At 45.8% G+C, this 5,586-nt stretch overlaps 1 long non-coding RNA gene across 2 annotated transcripts in view; it reads right to left on the bottom strand.

The window, feature by feature from the left end:
- The window catches only part of LOC116095680, an 8,763-nt gene that overhangs the window by 305 nt on the left and 2,872 nt on the right, over nucleotides 1–5,586 (bottom strand). For both annotated transcript variants that reach the window (XR_004120685.1, XR_004120686.1), the window contains exon 4: nucleotides 764–937. This is a non-coding gene — a long non-coding RNA (uncharacterized LOC116095680). The remainder of the gene's footprint in view (nucleotides 1–763; nucleotides 938–5,586) is intronic.

The raw sequence follows: 5,586 nt of genomic DNA, 5'->3' as shown, positions 1-5,586 counted from the left end.
CTTCCTCTCCTTCCTCCTCCTCCTCTTCCTCCCCTTCCTCTTCCTCCTTCTCTTCCTCCCCTTCCTCTTCCTCCTCCTCTTCCTCCCCTTCCTCTTCCTCCTCCTCCTCTTCCTCCCCTTCCTCCTCCTCTTCCTCCCCTTCCTCTTCCTCCTCCTCTTCCTCCTCCTCTTCTTTTTAAATTTGGAAGGGCCCTGAGTTTATGCTTGGACATACATTCACGTGTATGTGCATGCACGTGGAAGCCTGAGGTCAACCTTGGTGCTCCTCAGTCTCCATGCCATTTTGCTTTTCTGCAGCAGATCTCTCACTGAGACCTGGGCCTCACCAATTACAGTAGACTTGCTGGCCGATGAGCTTCCCCTGTCTCTGCCTTCTCAGCAATGGACAGTAAGCATGTCATCCTACCCACCTGTTTTGTTTTTGTTTGTTTGTTTTTATTTGTTTGTTTTTAAAGACAAGGTCTCACTGTGTAGCTTTGGCTATCTTGGAACTCACTGTGTCAACCAGACTGGCCTCGAACTCTCAGACTCTCAGAGATATGCCTGCCTCTGCCTCCCAAGTGCTGGGACTAAAGGTGTACCACTAGGCCTGGTGATGCTGGGGTTGTTGTTGTTGTTTTGATTCTTTGTGAATTTCACATCATGCACCTCCATTCCACTCATTTCCCATTTCCTCTATATCCACCCTGTACCCTTGCAACTTGCCTCCCAAAAGAAAACAAACAAGCAAACAAATTAATAAAAATTAGGAAAAGCATCTTACCATGAAAGTTGCAGAGTGTCACAGTGTGTCCCACAGCATAGCCTTTTGCCCAGACAGCTTTCCTTGCAAATGTTCATTGTGATGAGTCACTGGGCTGGTTCGAGGCCTCTGGCTTCCTCTACACCATCAGTACTGGATCTTCACCGGACTCCTCTTTGATATCCTGTTGTTACCCTGAGTCATGGAGATCCTATAGTTTTTGGTTCTGCAGTACAAGCTCTTTCACATGCAGTTTGTAGATGGAGTGGATGTTGGGGTGGGCCAACTCAAAGTCCTGGTTGGGGCCTGGGTGGTACCTGAGTGTTGAGCCTGCCAGCTCTCCCACACCCATACCACCGGGGTAAGCTCTTCCACACCACCCAAGAGAAGGGTGGGGCCGGCTCAGCTCAGCCCTCGGACATTAACATGGCCCCAGGCAGCAGCCCGGACCACACACTGCCAAATGGCTTTTGGTGGTAATGGGGACATCGACACAGACCCCTGCTGTGGCAGGGCCATGGCACAGTAGCAGCACAGTCCAGACATCACCCTGGTGTCAGGGGGCGTCACTGGTTGCTCCCACCAGCCTGTCCCTCACTGCCATAGTTTCCCCAGTCCTGTGTCTCTCGTTAGTGTACAAACTGCTCTTCTCTGTTTCTCACTTCTCAACCACATACTTACTGTTCATGGTGGTAGGCGCTAAGGATCGAACTCAGGCCTTTATGCTTGCAGAGCAAGTACTTAACTAAGATATTTTCCCCTAGTTACTGCTGCTGCTGCTGCTTCCTCCTCCTCCTCTTCTTCCTCTTCCTCCTTTTCCTCTTCTCTTCCTCCTCCTCTTCCTCCTTTTCCTTGTCTTCCTCCTCCTTTTCCTCCTTCTCTTTTTTCTCCTCCTCTTCCTTTTCCTCATCTTCCTCCTCCTCCTCCTCTCCTTAATTAAAAAACTTTTGATATTTTTCAGGTAGAATGTCCTGTAAGCCAGGTTGGCCTCAAAAGTTACTCTTTCTTTGAATATGTTTTCTACCCCCACATACCTGTCTAGAAATCCAGTTATGCATGTGGGAGACCTCCTGATGGGTTGCTGGAGCCCTGGTACATTTTATGGGTTGCTTTTTGTTTGCTTTACTTGCATCTGTGTGGTACGTGTGCCACGTGGAGATCAGAGCAGCACAGTGAGTACCTTCCCATTGCTCTCAGCCTTAACGCCTCGAGACTGGGTCTCTTGCCACATCAGAAGCTCATCAGAGATTTTGGTGATGCTGGCTGGGCAGTGAGCTCCTGGCTTCTGACTGTTTCCACCCTCGGGCATTAGTACAGACACACATGTAGAGCCAGGCCTGGCTTTTTTTTTTTTTTTTTTTTTTTTTTTTTTTTTTTTTTTTTTTTTTTTTTTGGTTTTTTGAGACAGGGTTTCTCTGTGTAGCTCTGGCTGTCCTGGAACTCACTCTGTAGACCAGGCTGGCCTCGAACTCAGAAATCTGCCTGCCTCTGCCTCCCAAGTGCTGGGATTAAAGGCATGCACCACCACTGCCCGGCCAGGCCTGGCTTTTTAAAATCATTTATTATGTTTTAATTGTAAGTATATGTCTGTGTCTGTGTGTGTCGGTGTATGAATGTAAGAACAGGTGCCCAAGAGGTTTAGAAGAGTTGAGAGCCATGCAACATGACTTCTGCAATCCATCACCAGTCCCAGCTTTTTGTGGTAACTCTGGGATTCGAACTCAGGTCTTCATGCTTCTAAGAGAGAGTGCTCCTAACCCACTGAGCCACAGCTCTGGCCTTTTGACACCAGCCTTTCAGTGTGTTTTAGATATTTTCTCTCATTTATTACCGTGATTTTAAGGTCTCTGATATTTCCTGCTGTGGTGTATAACCAATTGCTAATCCATCCAGTGTGTATGCCATTCCAAATGTTGACTCCATATATCCCCAGAAATTTTAATTGAGTCTTTTTTATTTCAGTGCTGGAGACTGAAGCCAGATTGCACACATGCTGGACACATTCTCCACCTCAGAGCCACAGACCCAGTCCCTGTCGCTCTTGTTTTGAATTAGTGAATCAATTTCTAAAATGTGTGTGTTGTATGTGTACATGTGTGTGCCCATGTACACAGAGACAAGCAGTCAATGCCAGGTGTCTTCTTCAAGTACTCTTCACCTTATTTCTTGAGACAGATTTTTATGAACCTGGAGCTTAGATTCAGTCAGAGAAGCTGGCTAAGTAGCTCCAAGGACCCTCCCATCTCTACCTCCCCAGCAGCAGGGTTGTAGGGAACACCACCTCATCTGTCCTTTTACATGGGTACTGAGGGACCAAAGGTGGGTTCTCATGCTTGGGCAACAAGCACTTCATACTGACCCATCTCTCCAGCCTCAGTCTTGGTGTTTAAAAAATATACAGGTGCACACACCAACACATATACACATGTACATATACATGCACACACATTTGCACATGCACACATACAAACGTACATACACGTGTCCTCACATATGCACACACATACACACACACTCATGTACACACATATACACATACACACACAATACATACATGCACACTCACATATACACATGCACATACATGCACACGCATAACATGTACACACATACATATGTGTACACACTCATGTACACACATATACATAAACATGCACACAGAGACACATATGCATACATACATACATGCACACACACATACATGTGGTGAGGTGGGGATCATATGTGTGTGCCAGTTTCTATGTGTATGTAGAGGCCAAAGTTGATGTCAGGCATCTTCCTTTAACTTCTACTTCTTTCCCTATGTTATCCACTTCCTCTGCCTTCCTGACTATGAAGGGCACGATGCTGGTGTCCTTGTCTGCTAACCTGACCATTTGTGACATTTCTGGGTCTGTCTGTATTGATCCATTTTTCTCCTAGATATGGGTCATTTTTTTCTTCCTTTGCTTGCCTGGTAACTTTTATTAGATTTAGGACATTTTTCAAAAATAAACTTTTCATTTTGGAATCATTTTAAATTTACAGAAAAGTTTCAAAAATAGTACAGATAATGCCCACACCCTATCCTGTGCTCCCCATTGCTAATATCACATGCTACCACGTAACACTGTCAAAACTCTAAAAGCTGGCATTGACATGTCTCTGTAAACTAGCTCCAAACTTGGGGAAGTGGTCAGTTCCATTCCTCTCTTCTTCCTACCCCAGGATCTAATGTAGACATCACATTGCATTTAGTTGTCATGGCTCCCCAGAGTTCCCTGGTCTGTGACAATGTCTTCACTCTCTTCTCATTGTTCATGACTGAACTGGTTTTTATTGTCAACACGAGCTAGAATTACCTGGGAGGAGAAAATCTCAATTGAGTAATTGCCAAGGTCAGATTGACCTGTGGTCCACGTGTGTGGGAGCTTGTCTTGATTACTTGATGCAGGAGAACCCAGCTCACTGTAGGCAGCACCATCCCTAGGTAGGTCGTCTCAGGCCACATAAGAAAGCTAGCTAGGCTGGATGTGATGGCTCAGACCTCTCTAATCCCAACATCAGGAAACTGAGGAAGATCGATCTCTATGAATTTCAGACCAGCCTGGTCTATATAATAAGTTCCAGTTCTAGGCCATCCAGGGTTATACGATGAAACCTATGTCAAAAAAAAAAGAAAGAGAGAGAGAGTGTGTGTGTGAGAGAGAGAGAGAATGTGTGTGTGAGTGAGTGTGTATGTGAGAGAGAGAGAAAGAGAGAGAGTGTGTGTGTGTGTATGTGAGAGAGAGAGAAACAGACAGACAGAGAGAGAGAAGAGAGAGAGAAGTTAAGCGTGAGTGAAGAACAAGCCAGCAAACACAGTGCCCCTGGTTCCTGCCTGGAGTCTCTGCCTGACTTCCTTCAGGGAGAGATTATGACTTGGAAGTGTAAACCAAATAAACCCTCCCTCCCCCAAGTTGCTTTTGGCCTGAGTGTTTATCGGGAAAGAAACTAGACCCATGGCCTCGACACTCTTTTAGGCATCTCAGCCAAACGTCCCAGAGAATGATCCCAGTCTGGATGTGGCTGCTGTCTCAAGATCACATTGGATTTAGGCGTTTGAGGAGAGAGTACCAGGAAGATGAATGTCCCTCAGAGGATCCTGGTGGCTTCACCGTGAAATGGGCCTGTGGCTTGGCTGCTGTGCTGGCTGCTGGCAAAGTCCTTGTCTTCCCGTTCACCTCCTCTTTAGAAGCAGGTCGCAGAGCTGCTCTACAGCACTCTCAAGGGCTCGTGGCCTAAGCTCTACCTCTCTACACTGTCTGTACACGTACTGCTAGAAATTATTTTCGAAGAAGGATTCGCCTCTTCTCTTCTATTCATTTCACTGTGTAGTCTGTGGATTAGCACTTTGTGTTAGGTGCCTCCAACCCAGGGTCTAACCTGGTACATCACATTGAGACTGGAATCCCAGCACATCACATTGAGCCTGGAATCTCAGCACATCACATTGAGCCTGGAATCCCGGCACTCAAGGGATAGAGGTGGAGGATCAGGAGTTCAAGGTCAGCCTAGGCCACATAGCTAGTTGGAAGCTAGCCTGGACTTCATAAGACCTTGTCTCGAAGGACAAAACCACTTTTTTACATTGCATTTTGTTGTCCCAGCACCTCTGTATCCTCTGGTCCTCTGATCATTTCTCCATTTCTTATTTTTCATGACCTTGAAAATGTTAAGTATTCATGGACAACTTTTGGTGAATTTAGGATATTTTTTCTTTTTTTGGGGGGGCAGGTTTTTTGTTTGTTTTGTTTCTTTTTCATTGTTGCTTTTGGTGGAGGTGAGGTTTTTTTTGTTTGGTTTTTTTTTTTTTTTTTTTTTTT

Source organism: Mastomys coucha, unplaced genomic scaffold, assembly GCF_008632895.1.
Source record: "Mastomys coucha isolate ucsf_1 unplaced genomic scaffold, UCSF_Mcou_1 pScaffold18, whole genome shotgun sequence".
Lineage (NCBI taxonomy): Eukaryota > Metazoa > Chordata > Mammalia > Rodentia > Muridae > Mastomys > Mastomys coucha.
Note: the sequence above shows the minus strand (reverse complement) of the source record. Positions and strands in the feature narration are given on the sequence as shown.